Below are 21,427 nucleotides of genomic sequence, written 5' to 3' on the forward strand. Positions count from 1 at the left end.
GCCAAAAAATGTAGGAATGTGAAACAAAATAAACCTCTCAAGAGAACCATTTCTGTGTTATAATTTCAAACTTTTCTCTCCAGATTTGTTGGACCTGGTACCAACATTCCTTTTGAACTGATCCATTTTTAAAGTTTTTTGAAGCTACAATAATGTTACCTTTTCTTTCATTCCACATTACATTTTCTCAATCTGTTCTTCCCTCATCCTCCTATAACGATTCTTCTTTCTGTTCTCCAAATTCATGCTCTCTTTTTTCACTAATTTTTTTACATATATATATATATATAATTATATACTATTGTGTTATATAACATATTATTATATTATTTTATTTTTAGGTATATATGAGTATATATACATAAATCTATATTATGAAAACATGATCAACATCAAATTATTTGCATGCATGTATGTATGTTTTTGTTACTGATGATTTACAAATATAGTATACATAGAATATTGTTTTTCTAATCAATTTTGTGGGTCTGCGAGTGATCAAATAAGATACCATTGATCAGATTGTTATTTCTGGAATACTTTAACTTAATGCATGTGCCCAAGTCCATCCTATGTCTTACTAGTTTTTCGAGCTGTTTATTTTAATAGTTTATTTAAAAGTTAGATTATTTTGAAACATCTTGATTGAAGAACTAAACCGCGTTCTGTATTATTTTCTTCATCAGTATTGATGGATGTTATTCAACATGTCATGTTACTAAGCTCAGTAGCTAAACCCAGTGAAATGAAAATGTTCATGTTTTAATTGTGATAAGTACAGAACTGCTTAAGGCATAATCTTTTTAAGTGGAGGTTCACAGCTGTCCCACAGGGCATAGCTGCCACAGTCTTGCTTTCTGTTGGGGGGTATTTTGCTTAAAATCCTCCTGAACATAATGGGAATGTGAAGAATAAAACTATAATGTATGAAGTCAAAAGCGGAGCTAAATATTTTAAATGTTCACGTGAAAATAATTTCAATGTGTATTTCAAAAGAAAATTGTGTGAAGTATTAAGAGTACCTAGGAACATTAAGAATATTCCCCAGAGGAAGGGTTCTTTATTGTGTTTTAGAGAAATTTCTTTGGTTAAAAACTGACAACAATAAAGAATTAAAAACCAAAAGGAATTTCTTTTAAGTACAGGATTTTGTGGGGAAATTGGTGCACACATTATTTAACCAGGGTACAAATATAACATTTCAGAATGTGTGTGGGAACAAACTAAATCCGTCAACAAATGTGGTAGACTCTAGATTGCTGCAAACCTGAGTGGGAGGCACAGCTTTGTTTGGTTGGTTAAGAGGTGGGTGGGGGAGACTGGTTAGCACATTAATTCCCTTAATACTACAAAACCTTACAGTGAAGGAGAAAATGGAATAAACTCAATTCTCATAAAAGAAATGCTGGAACCCATTTTCCCCTTTCCTCTGTAGAGCTCTATGGTTATCCTGGAGATAGAATGTCCCTATGTCCAAATTCAGACATAGCAGCTTGGTATGTATGCTATCTGAAGTTCTCACATTCTTGTACAGACAAAAATTAACGTGTATGATCGTTACAAAAATTACCTATATTGTGGTTTTTTTTTATGGGGTTGGGACTAAGATTTTTGAAGGGCAATTTTAGTAATCTAGAGACTTTAAAATTCATTATTTTTAATTTATTGCAGACTTGATAAAGAAATATGTGTGCGATGGTACTTTTCTGTGCTATCTTGTGAAAGAAAACGTTAGTACTTCTTAACAATATTAAAATACAAGTCAAGTTACAAACCATCAGCATCAGGAGAAGATCTAAGGATCCAAAGTCTTGAACCCCTTGATTCTAGTGTATAAACAACCATGATCCCTTCACATTTAAAAGGAAAAACTATTTTTTTCATCTACAAGTCAACTTTTATTTTTCAGTATTAAGTATTGTAAAAAAAAAGGATGGTATTTTAACAGTTTCTCAGTTGGATAAAGTCAAGATAGTCAACATTCTAAAATGAATTATTTTTGTCTATTTTTAAATACTTGATATGTCTAACTGTAAATTTAAACTTTGTTAGCCTTCTTTAACTTATTTTATTGAAAATATTTTTATATAGTATATTTTATAATTATTTTCATCACTCCAAAATCAAGGTCCTCCTGTTTTTCTTGTTCCCACTTTTTCAAAAAAAAGCAAGTTTTAAAATAGTAAAACAGCAATCCTAAAATGATGTCGAAAAAAATAATTTACACAAAAGTTCCCAAAGCAACCAGGTGAAAAAAGCCATGAAACAAAGTAAAAGAAAACTTAGTTCTTTTATTAAGTTACACATCATAAAAATAATAGTATTTTTCTACTTTGTACATTATAAAGTTCTTCCCATTCAACTATGATTATAATCACACTAATATTGTTTTAAGGAAAATCAAACACCATAATTTGAAGCATAGTAAAGTCCAATGTTATAACAGATGACACTCTTTACAATTTTAATTTGCATAATTTAATTGATCAAAAGCATCTATGCAATTAGCACAATGTTGAAAATTCTCCTTTATCTGAGACATTTTTTTTATGCTGTTCAGTAATTCACTCAAGCTGGACATTGTCTATTTTCTGGACTCTGTTTTACATGTTTCTGCATCTTTTATATCTTTCTATTGTTTTGTCCCTCCTGTCATCCATTTCACCAAACTTATTTAGGAAATTTACTCACTTGACATGTAGAGAAATGTCTATTTTACAATACTACCTACCTCTGGTTAACATGGATCCCATGACTTGGTAACCGTTGGTGAACTAACCCCTCTCTGACAAACTTGAGTACATTGTGGTTATCTGGCCATTATTTTTCTGACTTATGAGGAGCATGGTTAGAAAGAAGGTATTTTATATAAGTTTTAGAACAAAAATGCTGTGTATTTTTTAAAAACAGATTGAGCAGAAATATTTCTGAATTAACTGCTAAATATCCCTTTTTGGCCATTAAATTCATAAGCCATTCCAGATTCATAGCCTTCTGCCCCAGTTTTTCTGAGAATCTTGTTTTTTATACTAAAACACCATGGGAATGGGATGGTGCTATATCACTTTCTAGACTAGTTGGAGAATAGTGGTAGTTCAGAATGCAGAAGAAAATCAATGTTAATATGTTCAATATCTGCGTAATAGGGATAATTTCCTCCAGTAAATGTGACAGCAGAACAATACAATTTATATTTGAACATCTGCTCTGCACAGTCCACATACATTCAGAATCCATTTGCCATAATGTCATAAGGTGCTAGGCCTGTTCTAGGGACTTCAGGCTTAAATGTGTACAAAGCACAAAGATTCCCCTGTCTAATGACTCCTATTTTATGATCTAAGTAGTGAATAGAAAGCGAGGAGGAGATTAGAAAATCTCTTCTGGTCAGCAAGGACATACACGTTTGATCTATTCTAAGTGTGATGGAAAGTCACAGGGATATTTTGGGTAGAGGCTTAAAATGACCTTATATAAATCTTGAAAGATTTCCTTGGGACTATCTTTCTTAGATTTATATTCTATTAATAAATTTAATTTTAATGTGTAGAAAAACAAGTATATACAAATTGCATGCTATATTTATACATATAGGTCTATCATATATACACATTGTCTGTCTGACTATCTGCTAACAGACTCTAGTCACAGGGTGGAAAGTTCTAGGCTATCATGGTTAATATTCAAAAGCTGCAGAGGTCAGTACAAGGGTAATATATAAGTATACAATTTAAAAATTACCTATTAGAATTGTTTATCCTGAAGTGACATTTTGATTTTCATTAGTAGCTCTCTGCTTGTTTTGTGTGAAGATTTGGAATTACATGTGTGCATTCAACTGTTGTCTCATCTCTGTATTTTTCTCAGGATCCATGTCCTAGTCTATATCACCTTGCTGTCCTCAGTGGTCAAATTTTTCATAGTTCAGGCATTGCTGTCCATGTGCTGGTGTTTCTTTTCTACCCTCTAGTTTGGCATTGATACATTTTGCATGCTCCCTGAAAATAATTCCTCCCTCTTCTCCCTGGAAGGTTCTTTTATATTGGGCCTGCAGCATCCACTTCTGGACTCTAAAAGTCCAGAAATACCTTTGTTCATGTCATGACTATTTCTTTTATTTGTCCTCCATAAGTTATTTGCTGTGTGACTAGACCTCATAGGTTCCCACCATATCATTTGTTTCCTGCCGTAAATATGATGTAAAATTTATTGTTTTAATTTAGTTGATATTTTTCTAGTAAACATCTTTCAATTACACCACAACAGGCCATAACTCTAGAAGAGGAAAAAGATAACTTAATAAATATGACACATATATATGCTTTTTAATGATTTGAACATTGTACAACAATTACACTTATCAAATTCAATAGAGAAAGTTGTAAAGGTATAATTTAATATGCTAATTTAAACACACACATACAGGGTAAATATGTCTTGGAAATTAAGAGTGCATAATTCTCTCCCAGAAAATTCATATTTAGTACCACTACCCATATCTGATAGCTTACAATTGGCTGTTCCTATAGCTACAGGGGTTCCATACACCTCAATTTTGCTTCTACTGGATCTGCATTCAACTGCACACACATAGAACATACTCAAGCAGCAGAAAATCTAGAAATAATTTTAGATAAATATTCAAAATATACATTCTATGTTGTAAATATTATTAACGCACATCTCACTGGAAGGATCAGAGTTTAACCTTTTTATTAGAGTTCAGCCTAGATATAATGTCAACTTCATTTGCCTTCCAAAGTAGAAAAATCTTTACCTTGATAGAAATCTTCAAACATTCAATAAAACTACTGCTTAATACTCAAGAATCTTGCAGTTGCATTTATCAGCCTTCCACATTAGTGTTCTTATCTGTGATGGTGTAGAAATACTGATTACTAAGTGACAGCACCTGCTTTTCTCCTCTCTGTGAATGGAACAGATAACTCACTGCGGCATCTACTCTTTGTGAAGGAAAATACCACACAGGCCTCTTTGGTTTGAGGCATTAAAACTTTCTAGAATTTTCCACAAGGCAAAAGTGAGACAACATGAACTGAATTTCCTTGCATAGCACAGGAAGTCAATGCCTCTCTTTTCCAGCCAAGTGGAACAACAAGAGCTCAGAGGCAGTGAGGGTATCAGATTCTTAGACATACCCAAAAGCCAGTTTCCACATAGTAAACTGTAGGGTGGTGCGTCTCCTCTGTTAAAAAGAAAACCTCTTGAGTTCCTGATTGTAGATCCTCAGGGTCTTGAGTCTATTTCACCCTGACACTCACAGACAATTCCTCTAGACCAGGAATCCCATTCTTACCAGATCTGATTGTAATAAACTATTCTATTTCATCTACTAGTTTCTTGTTTTCTTTTTCAACTTGATCAGGAATCAGAAATCTTTATTAATATCTAATTACAAGCATTTATGAATCATTCTTACAATTTATTCTTGCTGTTACTCAAACAGATAAAAAAAAAGGCCTCCGGGTATTTTATTCTTACTAAGAGATTAGCTTGTGAGACAATTTGGGAAATAACTGAACTTGCAGAAATTAAGTTCTGGGTGGGATGAGGATTAAGAAGTGAAAGGAGAATATATATTAGTTATGTTAGAGGGTCCTGAGAAATGCAAAGGGCAGATCATTCTTCTTTGATGCTTGAAGCAATGCTTTAACTTGAAATCTATTGGTGAGTTTTCCTACAAGTCTAAGGAATCTACCATTCTCACATGAGTGATGTCTTTTTAAAAATATTTATTTACTTTACATGTAAGAGTACACTGTAGCTGTCTTCAGACACACCAGAAAAAGGCATCAGATCTCATTACAGATGGTTGTGGGCCACCATGTAGTTGCTGGGAATTGAACTAGGACCTCTGGTAGAGCAATCAGGTGAGCCATCTCTCCAACCCACATGAGTGACTCTCGAATTGCATTGTTTCTGCCTCTCTATCTCTTGCTATTCTCCATTATGGAATTTGTCGCCTTGCTGAACATAGGTGTGACTCTCAGGCTTCAGAATAGAACCTGCTTTTATGTAGGGTCTCCCTGTCTTCCTGCATCTTTATTGAGTTATTTCTTCATGTCTTTGATGACAATTTCCTTCATTTAGAGTATTTTTTTTTTAATTTTTTTTTTATTAACTTGAGTATTTTCATTTACTCTATACATTTAAAATGTTATTTAAAAGACAATTGGAATTTAGGGAATCCCCAGATATAAATTTAGTAGTCTTACCTGAAAATGGCTTATAAAATGGAAACATCCCTAACTCTATGGCCCCCCTTCCAACCCTTCCTTAGAGTTTATCATTGAACTATTTGAAAATAGGTGTTCCTCCACCCCTCCCCCATTGCTGCCCTCTCCCCAACAGTCTAGTTCACTATTTTAATTTTCTGTAAAGGTTGAATAGTTCATTGCATTTATAGCACTTTTTAAAATCCATTTGCTGTTTATGAGGACCCAGGGGCTTCCCCATTTTTCCATTCCCATTTGAAATGGTGACCCTAAACATGAATGCATTTCAGCACTAGCACAGAATCATTGCAGTCCCTTTTATCATTGATTTGTAACGAGGTCAGAGTCCAGGGTCAGTCCATGACTTCTAGTCTTTGTTGCAGTAGTCAGTAAGGGCTTAGTCCCTGAAATCTTCCTGGTTGGTTGGCATTGTCTGAATGTACATATGGGGGTCTCAAAGATGCTTTGCTTCTGCAATCTTTTAGCTCTTCCAGTTGTTTTCTCTGATTGTTCAATCTAAAGGGGTCCTGTCATTTCTCAGTTCAGTGGTTTCCTGCTGGCATCTTGGGCAGGTTGGACATACTGTATTTGCTGTATTCTGGCTGTAAACAATATGTGATGATTGTGTGTGTGTGTGTGTGTGTGTGTGTGTGTGTGTGTGCTGTATGAGAGCTGCCTTATGCATGCTACATTGTCACACAGTAAGCTCAAGGAACACTTTCTGGAAGAATATTCTCCTTCTTCCTTTGGTCATGTAGTGTCTCTCTTGTCAGTGCCATCTGCCAGTTTCAGCATAAGAAAGTGTGTCCCTGTCTTCTGCTCTTCTTTTGTGATTCTGGAATCAAACACAGGTCATATGGCCTGTGTGGCAAGTACTTTTGTCTGCTGAGTCATTTTGCCAGTCTGTACTGAAGCTTAGAATAATTATTCCACCCAGCAATACTATGGTTGCTGTTTCTTGAAGGATTTTACTAGGTTTCTTCATTATTATAAGTGAGAAGGAATTGTGGTTTAAGAATTTATATTTAAATTGTTGTCATGTTTCTGTCTGTCCATGTATTTAAAAAGACAGGCTAATTAAGTTTGTTTTTCTTTACTAGACCATGACTTCTATGTATATTAAAGTCAGTTATTTTAAGTTATGTCTTGGGTATACGAATATATCTTTTATTCTAGCAGCTCATTCCAGAGACAAGAAATCATGTTTTCCAACACCAGCTCCTCTACTCCAGCCTCTATTGCAATAGTATTAGATATAATAGATATTAATTTCCTGAGAAATTTTAATTTGCCTAAATCTTGAATTTTGCCTTTGGGTTGACCCAAAACTTAGTTTCCATGATAAGAATTACTTTTTGAACTCTCAAGTCCAAGTTCTAATTTTCTCACAGACCAATTGAAATTTATTAGAAATATTACAAGTATTCAGTGTCTGAAAGAACCATCAATATTCTCTCTGTAGACAGGATCATGACTATATATGGTTGCACATTCTTCAAAGAGCGTATATGCCTTTCTTTTCATTTATTTTTAAAATGGTCCTATGAAGAGAGGTAAAGATCCAGAAATATGTGATGCCTTCCCTCACTTACCAGTACTTTTTTTTAAGCATATCAAGTACTACTACAAGGCCAAATAGCTCCCTATTGCCCATCTGAAGTTCCACTGCACTGCGGAAGGTTCCACAGTGACTAATGCTCTAGGTTTAACACCGCTGCTTTGCAGTATTTTAAAGAGACTTTTTCTCAGCATCCATTCAGAAAGGTAAGTCTTAAATACATGCTATGTCTTCTGGTTCATGTAATTGGTGACAATGTTGACAGTTGTTATATTAGAATTAACATATGGCTACTTATCAATTTAGTATCATAAAATATGTTGTCGCCAAATTTGTAACTTTCATAAACTTTCTGATAAAATAGAAAGAGAAAATTAGAAATTTCCATTTGCCTTTAAGATATAAGTAATTTTGAACAAGGTAGAACCCTAATACTTCTGTACTATTGACAACAGCACAGCTATTACAAACACCACTTCACGAAACCTTGTGAACCATAGGACACTCAGCATAATTATATCAGGAAATAAACATTAGGGGACTCTTACCATCTTAGGTACTTTTCTATTACTGTGATAAAACAGCATGACCAAGATAATGTGCACAATAACACATTTGATTTAGAGCTTAAGGTTTCAGAGGGTGAAAGTTAATGATGACAGAGCGAAGATATATTTGCAAGGGAAACTGAGAGCTTATATATTATTCTCCAAGTGTGAGACACACACACAGACATACAGACACACAGATGCACAGACACATAGAGATACACAACACACACACACACACACACACACACACACACACACAGACATACAGAGGCATGGGGTGGAGGATGGCAGGAGTTTGAAATCTCAAAGCTTGCCCCAGTATCATACCGCCTCTAACTAGGCCACACATTCCAATCCTTCTGTCTTTCTGAGACAGTTCTACCAACTGTGGATCAAGTACAAAATCCTATGAATTTATGGAGGATATTCTCATTCTAATCACCATTCTTTCATAAAGCTATACTAAATTTGCTCCCAAATTGCTTCAAGATTTCAATGATTTGAATGAGATAGGAAATTAAAAAGTCCCCTTGGTTTTACAGTTGGAATCTTAAAAAAAAATATCTATTTTGACTTATTCTGGTAGTTGTGATAAGATAAAAGTCTATTTTCATTTTGCATGAGAATAACACTTGTTTTTTTAATATTGAAGATACTGTCCTTCCTTGGTTGCATAATGAATAGTTTTTAAAGCAACTGATTGTGATATATACATTTCTTTTTTTTTAAAGATTTATTTTATTCATTATATATAAGTATACCGTGGCTGTCTTCAGACACACCAGAAGAGGGCATCAGATCATGTTACAGATGGTTGTGAGCCACCATGTGGTTGCTGGGATTTGAACTCAGGACCTCAGAAGAGCAGTTCAGTGCTCTTAACCACTGAGCCATCTCTCCAGCCCATGCATTTCTTTTTGATCTGTCGAAACTATCTATTGCTATCTATGTCTCTTTTTCTCGCCAGCATCATGCAGTTCCACTTACTAAAGCTTTATAATATATTTTTGAATCTAGTAATGTGATGGCCCCAGGTTTTTTTCTTTTTTGTCAAAGTTATTTTAGTCATTCGGCATCTTCTCTAGTCACATAGAAACTTGAAGATGTTATTTTTTTCTGTGACATGGAATTTTTCTGTGACATACATAGAATGTGTGTATTTGTTTAATTGGTATGACATTCTAGTAATACCTGTTCTTTCAATCCATGGTAGTGGTATCTAGTTATATTTATAAGTTTTATCAGTAATTCTAAAAACATCAGTGTTTAGTAGCTTCTTCTTTACTGAAAAGCTTATAATTTTCACCAATATAAAGCCATAAAACATTATATAGTAAAATAAGGAAGACATAAGAGACAAATATTGCACAATCTCCCCTATGTGTATCTAATTAAAACCATTGAATTAGAATGGAGAATGGTGCTACTATTGTTTTAGAGTTGGTTGACATAGATGAGTAAATGTAGGAGATAGATTCTGGACTGCACAGTCTCCAGACTTTAATTAGTGATAATGTTACATATACTTTATGGAAAGAGACATTTATGGCTATCTTTGAAACAAATCAGTAGACAACACCTATGTTAAACAGACTAAATTGTATATTCCACATTGCACATATGTATCAAAATACCACATTGTACTCCATAAATATGCATCTGTTATTCTTAGTTACAAATAAAACCTAAATAAAAAAATTTCATGCATGAAATTCTCAAAACATAACAAAGAATATTGGCTTAGCAGCCATGTTGGCGAGACTTTAAAGGGTATAACTTCTGACATGGAAAAGGGACAAATCACAGCAAACTCTGTTCCTTTGGCTATTACAATCATTTTGGCCTGCTTGCTGCCATGATCTCTAAGCCTTATGTTCCGGAGTTGTAACATAGCAGATTGGAGTCAATTTTAATTTTGCATGCTGCACTCATGTCTTCCAAACAAAGAGGAAGCCTGGATTATTGTGTTTAACCCCAGTGAACTAGGACTGTCGGGGGAGGGACAGCAATGGGGGAGGGTAGGAGGGAACACCCATAAGGAAGGGGAGGGAAGGATGTTTGCCCGAAACCGGAAAGGAATAACAATGAAATGTATATAAGAAATATTCAAGTTAATAAAAAAAGAAAAAAAAGAAAAAAAAGAAAAGCAAGCAAACAAACAAACAAAAAGACTCTCATGCCATCACTTTTGTTAACATTTCTAATATATCTCAAATTCAGACTCTCATACTCTTCTTGGGGTATATTATTTTATGCTTCATTTCCCTAGTTGGTCAAGTCGTCCTTCCAATATTAGACCATTCTGGTGGAGAAGTGGCTTCATTGATTCCTAAATGCCACCTGAAAAAGAGTCACTGTAATATCACTCACACACATCTTCAAAACAACATGAATTTGCTGGAATCTAATTATTTATAATTCTTTTTTCTAGAAAACTAACATTCATTCTGTAAGGCTTAGTGACATTTATGTTTATATATATATATATATATATATATATATTGTCTCAACTAATTTCATTTTACCCTCTTTTTATCTTCAAGTCTCCCTGTCTTAGAAAATATTATTAAATTATTTTATGATTTTAAACTTTGATTGAACTCTTATTTTTTCAACTATGCTCCTTTATTTAAAACATAAACTTACACATGGGAACCACTGAGTTATTTTCTTTGTATTACTGTTATAGATATTAATAGCTTCAATTTCACAATATATTAATTAAAACATTTGTTTGAGAAAACTTTGAGTAGTCCCTATATTTTATATTAGCAGAATTTATACAAAACACACACACACACACACACACACACACACACACACACACACACACACACACACACACACACACGGAAGTTATACTACATGGCCGGAAAATGCTCTGCACTACAATCATAGACTAATATAACCTGGAGGTACAAGAAATTTCCTTTTGGATGCTTGATCAAGGTAGATTAACCAATACAGATTATTGATTAAACACTATTAGGTTGAAGGCAACACTATTCCTGAAGAGCTGGATCCAACCTGAAAGCCTCCTTCCTGATATCTAGCTTTCATTCTTTCATTATACCAGAAAATACTAGCAAGCTGCAAAGTGGAAATTAATATTCCTACCAAGCTGCAACACCTATGAATCACAACAATAACCAGTACAGCAGAAGATATCTTCAGAGGTACAATGGTGGTCTAAAGGGACTTAAGGCCCATTCAGAAGGGGAGTCACCACAGTACAAATAAACTTACTTAGGAAAAAAAGCTTCCACTGCCACTTTTGCTATACCTCCATAATTTCTGACTACCTTCTAAGCCTTATACTTACATCCATAGATAGGGGTATCATTCCTATATAGCACCCTAAAAACAAAGAAGCGTTTCATTACAGCGAATGGAGACCATCACAGGAAAATGAGTAGACACAAAACAGAAATCAAAGGATTAATAAGAGCCAAGCCCCAACATATGCATACACATCACAGCTGCCATACCTACTGCTAATGAAACCTCCTAGAAGATGGAGTGATAAGATTCTACGATTCAGAGTACCAAGATATCTGCTATGGAGCTATTGCTTAGAAACACTGCACAGAGAAGGCAGCACAATGACGATAGAGATGCTAACAGGGAAAGGGGGAAATTTCATAGAGTTCTGTTCCTAGACAAAGAACTATGGGCAACTGAAGGCCCCTGGAAAGAGAGGATTAGCCTCCTCCAGGAGTGAGCTCCCTATTAGTTACCCAAAACAAAGTGGTCAACTCTGAAAACAATATATGCACAAACAGCAAAAATGGATTCAATATGTTTTATCTACTTATGTTTATTTTTTATATAATATACATTTGTATTTATATAGGCATATATGTATAAAACAGTAATAGTGACAGAGAGGACATCGATTAGAGAGGTGGCTATGGGAAGACTTGAGGAAGGATACCTGTAAAGACTGGAAGGAGAAAAGAGAAGGGGAAAGTGATGGGATTCTAATTTAATTAAAATATATTAAAATGTATTGATTGCCTAGTGTGCCACTTTTCTGATTTGTTTTGTCATGTTTTAACCGAGGCCATAAGTAAGCATGCAGCTTTCATTGTTTGTCTGGAAATAAATTCAGATTCATTCAATTCAACATCAGATTGTTAACCTCAGTAACTGATTTTCACTAAGCCTAACTTTGAAAGTACTAGATTTAAAATCTCTTTATAACACAATTGAAACTTCAGTGTCTAATCTTTTGATTGAAATGTGCAAATGTTTATTTTTAACCTTCTTTGTGTCATTTTAAATCACAGAATTTTATGCCCAATTTCAATGATACAGACAAGGTTATGACAGTATAATTTATTCATTGAATAGGCTATGTAGCCAATTTAAATATTTCCTTGTATCCCTAATAGCAGATTGGTACTTTGGACAGCCAATATCCCAGCAAATGCAAACAAAAACAACACCAAAGATTTGTTTTGTGCCATTTATTTTCAATGTGCTTTAATTGCATGGGAACTTTAATTGAGCTGTAATTGCACTTTATTGCATGCATTTGTATGAATTAAAAAAATACTTAAAGCAGAAACGTGCTAGATGAAACAATTCCGTGCATACAGCAGTTGTCATAAAGAAAAGTTTTATCATCAGTTTTGTTACCCCAATTCGACAACTTTAACGTGAAGAATGCAATGCTGTCTCATTGTGCTCAAATGTGTGTTTTTTCTTTTATTTTCTGTTAACCCCCCTCTCCCATGTCAATATTTTTTTGCTCAGTCTCAGCTATTTTGTGCCCCATTCTCTCCTACAAGATTCAAACCGCAGAGTCTGTATGAAGCCCTATGGTTTCCCTGCCATTTACCTTTCTGAAGCAAGAGAGGACATTTGGGGAAAATGGCAGCTCCTAGGAAGGATGGTCCCTGTGTTGGTACTTACTGTATTCTTGCTATTCTGTGTGGAGGAGCCTCCCACTATGCTCAAAGGTCCTGTTGGCAGTAAATTTTACTTAAATCTAGCTTTTTGTAACTCCTCGATTCTTCAGCTTAGGATGCTGCTGACTTCCTAGAGTTCTTAACTATTTTTCAATTCTTCTTTGTTTTATTTTGCCCTAACTAATATGTCTACTTCCTCTGAGATCTATATAGTTAGACATTTCATGGGCCATCTGTTTCTTGTTTAGACTTCAAATGATAAATCATCTTCCCAAATGTATGAATCTTTCTTGGTTTCTTCATGTGTGTGTCTTTAATATACAAATTGAGATATAAATTGTGCTCAATTAGGAACAAATTATCAGTTGACTGTATCCTGTATATGATATTGTTTCCAAACTAAACTCTTCACACACTTGCCTTGCCACACTGGAACTAATTAAAATGCAGCTACAGAACAGAGCGGGAAAACATTGAGTTCAAATTCTCATTATTGCTTAGACCACGTGATGAACATTTTTTGGTATTAATCTGTGTCAATATTTGCCTGGTTAATTGAGCTGAGATTCAAGTATTACTTTTACATTAAGGACAACTATTACTAAAATTAGATATTACTCACATGGACATATGAGGAATGAGCCGCTGCTGAGATATGGCTCTCTCTTCCTGCATCGGAAGATCTCTGGTTCTTTTCAGATCGTGGCCATGTATGTTGGAATTTTACTACTGTAGACCTATATTTTCCATTCACTTTGCTCTGTGTCTTTCACACTCTGACCAGTTTTCCCTCCCTGTCCCGGGTGTATTCGGTGGCCAGCTTTCTCATGTTCAATAATTGTTCTTGTTTTCTCCTCATACACTGATGTGTTTAATGTACCGTCAGTTTCGTTCCTTACATTTTAGCAGATGTAGTATTATCATGCTTTTCCCAAGTTCAATATTTGTAAAACTATAAACAGTTTATTGTCCATTCCTAACAAGAAACAATTCCTAAAATTTTTATGTATTTTGCTTACAATTTGCCAAGATCTGTTCAATATTCACAACCATTAAGGTCATTCCAGCCAGGAACAGATAGCAACTGTGGAAGGGGAACTGCCAAGATAGGTTATGTAACAAACTGGAAAGTCAGACTTATTGAGAGAGAAGGAACTTCTTTTCTCAGATATAATGCTTTATTAACATTTTCTATATTTGATCCATGCTGTGGATTACAATATCGATTGATTTGAATTATCATGATTTGAATATAAAGCATATACCAATTAGGTGTTTATAGCACCCCATTTAAACCTCACACCGATTTTTTATTACATATTAACTCACTCTCAAACTCTAGCAAAGTAAGTCACAACATTGAGATAGTTCAAGAATATATCCAGAGTCACATAGTTGATGTAGAGTAGAGATATATTTCAAAGTAAGTCTCTGTTGCCCTAGAATTCCATTGATTTTTATAAAGCTTTTCTGGAGTGTTGTGAGTAAATGGAGCATCCTCTCCGATGACCTTGTTAATATTATACTTTGGAGCTCACTGGTCACAGTCAAGGTTCTTAGAGAAATAGTGAATACATTAGATAAAGGGTTAATTTTTAAATACTGTGTGAAAAATAAGAGTAAGATAACTAACAGAATATAGTATTTTTCTAGTTGGGCCATTTTTTCATGAGCTTCAAAGATTCTTTTTCTAACTGGCACATAGGTCATAGATTTTATACTGTCTTTCTCATCTAGTGGCTTCGTTTCTGGAAAAAGTCTTTGCTGATATCAAGAGCATGTTGTGTTCATTAGGAAAAACATATGTGACAGTGTAAATGCCATTTATGTCAACAGCAAGTTGTCTTATTTTCTATTCACACATATGCGAGTATAGTTTATCGTGCCGTCTACCATCTGGTTATCACGAGAAAAATTTAATGTATTTTAATATAGTATGTATTAAAGGAAGCAATTTATTGCTAAGGAAAGTACATGGACATTTATGTTTTTTACCTGACAACATTTCATCATTGATTATTAATCGCTGGTTATAATTTTGTTTAAGCATAGCAGGGTGATGCACACATTTCATTCAAGTGCTCTGGAGGCAGGGTTAGCAGTGTTAAGGCTACTTCTGCTACATAATGAGATCCTGTTTCAAATCAAACAAGGAAACAAATGAGCAAACATCAAAGTTCACCAGGGCAACAGCTTCCGACGATATCTTAAGTTCGCGGTGTTAGATCCTAACACCAGAATAAGAAACAAAATTCTGATCTGGCTACTACATATTTACATAAGGAGTACACTTAGGCTCAAATTAAAATACAAAAACAACATTAATATGTGTAGTTCCTGTCGCCTACATGTTCTTGGCTCTCATGACAACTATATACATGTACAATATGTAGTAGATAAAATATATTTTCACATTTTAAAGTGATTTGGTTTTTCTCTTTTCATAAATCTAGAAATAAATAAGTATATCTGTTCAGAGGAAAAAAAAGTTCTCCGTACAGAGCATCCTGGTCCATCTTCCTGGAACGTCCCTCGTTTTATCAAGTTCCCTTTTAGCTCAGACACAATGCTTCTAAAGAAACACCCTTTCCAAAGCCATTAGTTATTGTCCCTTAATGAGGATAATCAATACTGACTCACCCCGAAGGAATCAGGATTAGATCATCTCTTCGACACTGAAATTTCCTGTAAACACAAGCTCCATTGTGAGTAATCTGCGGATGGATTCATGAGTCTAAACTAGAAGGTTACTCACCCAGGGCCAGACATATTTTATTTTAATGTATCTTCCTCTATGATAAATTATTGACTTCTGAAAATGCATTGTTTCACGATCTTTTTCTGTCGACAAAAAATATTCACCAGAGTAGCTTCATACCCTGGTGCAATGCCATCTTTCCTGTACAAATGACTTGTCTTGGCATTTTTATATTCTATACTTCAATTTCCTCCGACTCTGGTGTCAAAACAATTACCAGATTAAGGGACAACACAAGGTAAATATGTGGCACATTCACATGCTCAGGCTGCTTTGGGTTTTTTATTTATATTTTATTTACTTATTTATTTACTTATTTCTTATTTATTTACTTATTTATGTTTTTGGTAAAGGTACAGAAAGTAAAAGGAAGCTGGGCCTTTGTGGACTGCTGATATTTTTTTCCCCTGGGCTTTTCACTTGCTTTCAGGCCTGGCAGACCTGGAGACAGCCAGAGTCACTGGTGAACCTTTGATCTCACTGTATTTAATTAGGAAAACCAACAGGATCTTGTATTGGGAGGCCAGCGATGTGTAAAAAGCCATGTGTAACGTGAAGAAGCCTGACAAATCGTAGTGAGTATTTTTGGACAGCCGACTTAGCTGGCCCTTTGTTGTCTGTGCACTGTCAGCTTTTGACTCAAACAGAGTAGATTAACATAAAAAGAGAATCCTCCATTCCTGGGGCATGCCTGGAAAGCATGAATCTGTCTCTTTTGATTCATTTTTTTTTTCTTGAGCTAGGTCATGTACAATATAAAACCATTACCATTTATAGCCTGAAGCTTTTTTCCCTCTTACCTTGGCTTTACGGAAGTAGGTAGCTATCAGCTCAATGCCTTAGTCCCTAGTAAAGCTAATATCTATTGTCACTGTACCTATGTCTTCTGAGGATTAATATACTAATGAATTTAAATCACATTGTGTCATTATGTATTGTAACACACTAATTTAACATATTACACCTGCAGTGGAGCATAAATATGAAAAATTTTCTTTGCGGTGAATTTTCAATATAAATTCCCACTGTAAGCAAGGAGGCTGGCATTTTGCAGGTGGGCGATGCTTGTGATTTTATGTATACAGTACATCAGAAGTAGGACAGTACATCCATGTTTCAGATCTGAGTCACTGCTGACTTCTAAGCTTCCGGATCTTTCCATGTGGGACAGCTGAATCAGAGAGCGCTTCGGCTTTGGCCAAGGGCAGGTTACAATCGTGGTTTTTTGTCTCTAGTTATTTTCTGTTGTTGTGAGGCGATACCATGACAAAGACAACAGATAAGAAAAATAATTTAATCTGTGCCTTAGGAGAGTCTGGGACCAGGCCTATCAGAAGGATGAGAGCAGACAGAAAGGCATGGTGGTGGCATAGGGCTGAGAGTTGACATATTGAAATAAATTAAATGCAGAGAGGGCGGGGCAAGAAGGGAGGGAAAGAGGAAGAGAGTGAGGGAGGGAGGGAGACAGAGATAAAGAGAGAGACTAAGCTCTCTGCTGATACTTTGGGGTTTGAATTTTCAGATTCCATCTCCAGTGAGACACTTCCTTCAACAATACCGCATCCCCTAATCCTTCCCAACGATTCCATCAACTGAGGACCAAGCATTCAAATATACTGGGGGACATTCTTGATGAAATCACTGCATCCTTATAAGACGGCGTGCTCCTTTGTTACTGGATGTACTTCTTGTAACAGTTGGGGATGATTTTCTCATCTCTGAAAGAATGTCAAGGAGTGAGTGCATATTAGCCCCTCAAACTCAAAGGACCTATAGACCTCACACTATGAAAACACCACAAGTTACCCATCCCGCCTCCCAATTTCTGCTTGTTCCATCATTCTTTCACTATTTTTTTCTAGTGTGATCATAGATTACAACATTTAGAGGTTATATTATATATAATTTAAGAATATCCAGCCATCAATGTGAGGAGAGGTCCTTGGTCCTGGGAAGGCTAGATATCCCAGTGTAGGAGAATGCTAGGGCAGGGAGGCAGGAGTGGGTCGGTGGGTGAGGGAGCACCCTCATAGAAGCAGGGTGAGGGAGGATGGGATAGAGGGTTTCCAGAGGGGAAGTAGGAATAGGAGATAATGTTTGAAATGTAAATAAATAAAACATCCACTAAACAAATATCCATCTGTTGTATAGCCACGAAACCTACCTTTGTCACATACCAACCAACCTCATCTTAGTAACTCCAGTCTTACTGCAAAGTTTATCAATGGTTAACTACAGCACATCGTGCCCCAAATACACATTTTTTTCTACTTTTTTTCTTTTATTGGATATTTTTATTTATATTTTAAATGTTATCCTCTTCCCCAGTTACCCCTCCAGAAACCCACTAACCCCTCCCCCTCCCCCTGCTTCTATGAGGGTGCTCACTTACTACCCATATACTCCCTCTCACCTCCTGGCCCTGGCATTCCCCTACACTGGGCCATCAAGTCTTGACAGGACTAAGGGTCTCTCCTCCCACTGATGCCCAACAAGACCCTCCTCTGCTACATATGCAGCTGGAGCCATAGGCTCATCCCTGTGTTCTCTTGGAATGATGGGTTAGTCCCTGGAAGCTCTGGGGTGTTCAGTGGGTTGATATTGTTGTTCTTCTTATGGGGTTGCAAGCCCCTTCAGCTCCTTCAGTCCTTTCTGAGGAGTGACAGAAAGGTCCAAATACACATTCTACTTAAAGAAATAAGCTTATGGGAATTCAGCACATAACCACATTTCTCCTACATACCATTTTTATTTTTTGGCTGTTTACTTTAAGTTTACAAGACTCATGAAGGACATATGTGTGTGTGTATGTGTGTGTGTGTGTGTGTGTGTGTGTGTGTGTGTGTGTGTATATGTGTGCACGCGTGTTTCCCTGATATGTTGAGTTAGAATTTTATCCTATTCAACTTTGATCCAAAAGTCTCCAGATTTTTGCTTTCTGGACAGTCAACCTGTTTCGTTATAATCAGATTTCTCAGTAACAGCAAAAGGAGCTAAGTTATCTGGAAGAAATCCACATTACCCTGTGTGCCTCATAGCTCCTAATACATTGATCAGAATTATTGATTCTTCCTTTTTGGTGACATAATATCAAGAATTCATTTAATTTTATTGGTAGTATTATGCCAACATTTTGCCTATCTTCTCTGTCGTTAATAATTGTTCTTGACTAATTCATACTTCTCTTATTCAATGGGTAATGGCTTCTTCCTAATCATTTTCCTTCGTAGATTTTACACAGCTCAGTTCACTATTAAATGTATAAACTGTAGTACAGATACTGACTTTCTGTGCACATTTTGATGGTTTCAAAAGTCTTTCTTTGTTTTGGCTCAGGAACTATTGGGAACTTACAGGTATTTTTGCTTTTTCTTTTTGCATTTCCAAACACACTGAAATACTGCAAAAATGATCAGTATTTTACCCTAAATGTTAACTCATCCTTTACTTTTGACATTAGCAACCTATAAAATGGGCATTTGTTTTATAGCATTTTTTTTTCAGGAGGCTAGAAATGACCTCCTGAAACACCTCATACATTTCTTCTTGCAAAACTTTTAAAATTGCATTTCTATAGTGTTTGACACAATAGGACAAAGTTTACATTACTACTAATTCTATTTCTAGGAAAGTGACACTTTTGTATCTATTCTTAATGGACTAACCATTTGCTCCCCATTTCCCTGAACTTTACTTATTTTAACAACCCCATTCCCTTTTCATTTCTCCAATATCTCTCTGGCATTGACTTCTTCATCACATTCTAAGTGATTTCTCTAAAGCTGATTTCCATTTGATTTCAAAAAGAGAATTTTACTGTCTCCTTAAATCGTCTTGCCAATGTGGGTTAATTACCAACATACCTTATTTACTGAATGCATAGATATGTTTTCAGGAAATCTTATAACTCAGATTGATCAGATGGAGGTCATTTCTTTCATAGAATTATTCATCACACATTAATGATACTATTCTATTCTTTCATTGGAACAAATACACTCCTACATATAGTAAAGACTTGTGATGCTTCAACTCGAAAATAATTTTGGTTAATAAATATGTGTGTCCCTTCCCTTGTTACAAAGTCATACAATTTTAGTGCTCAGAGATTTTAGAGATTTATAATTGCTGTATTCTAGGAAAAATTGTCTCTAGGTTGAAAAGTGACTAAGCCAGGTTAATTTCTCTTACCTTAAAAGGTGTATAATGTTCTTTATATTGTCAAAGTTTAAATTAACCATATTCAGAATTTTTGTAAAGGTCACCTAAGAAATGAGTTAGATAGCCTGTATTATTTCATTTATCAAACATATTTGATATCGTTTTAAATGTTATACTTGATCTATTCCTACAGTTTTACATAATCACATTTTGTTATTATCTAATAAACAATAAAATGTATACATTTTGTTTATCTTAAAATATTATTAAACAGATTTACACTTTATAAAGAGCAGGTTATCTTCTATTTATTAACATAATATTGTTTAAATGGGTTGTTATGAATGTATTTCAACATTCCAGGCTGCTGTAATGTTTATTTCCTATTTTAAATTAATTACTTTTAAACAAGCAATGTGTGTGTGTGTGTGTGTGTGTGTGTGTGTGTGTGTGTGTGTGTGTGTGTTTGTGTGCTTGTGTACCAAGTGCATACAGGTAACATCACAGCTGAGAAGAAGGCATTATTTTCCTGGAACTATAGTTACAGGTGGTTGTGAGTTGCCCCATTGTGGGTGTAGGGAACTGAACCAGGGTCCTCTGCAAAAAGTTCTCTCACCATTAAGGTGTCCTTTCAAGTCCTGTTATACATTTTTAAAAAGGGGAAATATATTCCAGAAGCAATCTGTTAATTGGCTCCAACTCTTCTGCTTAATATTCTATTAATCTTCCCAAGTGCTTTACAAAGAGGTTTATAATAATATGTTTTTAAATGAATCATGAATCTTTACTTATACTTTCTGTCATTTTGGGGTCACATGCCTGTATTTTAATCCTGCAGAGCAAACCAATTATTTTCCTCATTTATAATAAAATGTGTATGCCACTATGGGATGGTGGGTAATACATAGCATAGCAGCAAGAGTTGTAGGTTTAAGTCTTCAACCTGACACATGCAACAGTGGCTATGAAAATCGCTGAAGAGTTTCTGACATATAGTTCCATTATTGACAAGGGGATTCGCATCTCATGTGATACATGAGAGTGTAAATATTAAGCAATAACGGTGCCTTCAAAGCAAGCAGACACTGTGCTGTAAAAAGTACAGCTGATTTACAAGAAAGAATAAAAGTAAGATGATTAAAGATTAGAAAGGAAGCATCCATATAGTGTGCGATTCTTCATGAAGTTTTCAAGCTTCCATACATGTTTTTAGTAAAGTGTGCTTGACAAAGTGTATGTCTCATATCTGG

The sequence above is a fragment of the Rattus rattus genome, chromosome 2, assembly GCF_011064425.1.
Source record: "Rattus rattus isolate New Zealand chromosome 2, Rrattus_CSIRO_v1, whole genome shotgun sequence".
In the NCBI taxonomy this organism is placed as follows: Eukaryota; Metazoa; Chordata; class Mammalia; order Rodentia; family Muridae; genus Rattus; species Rattus rattus.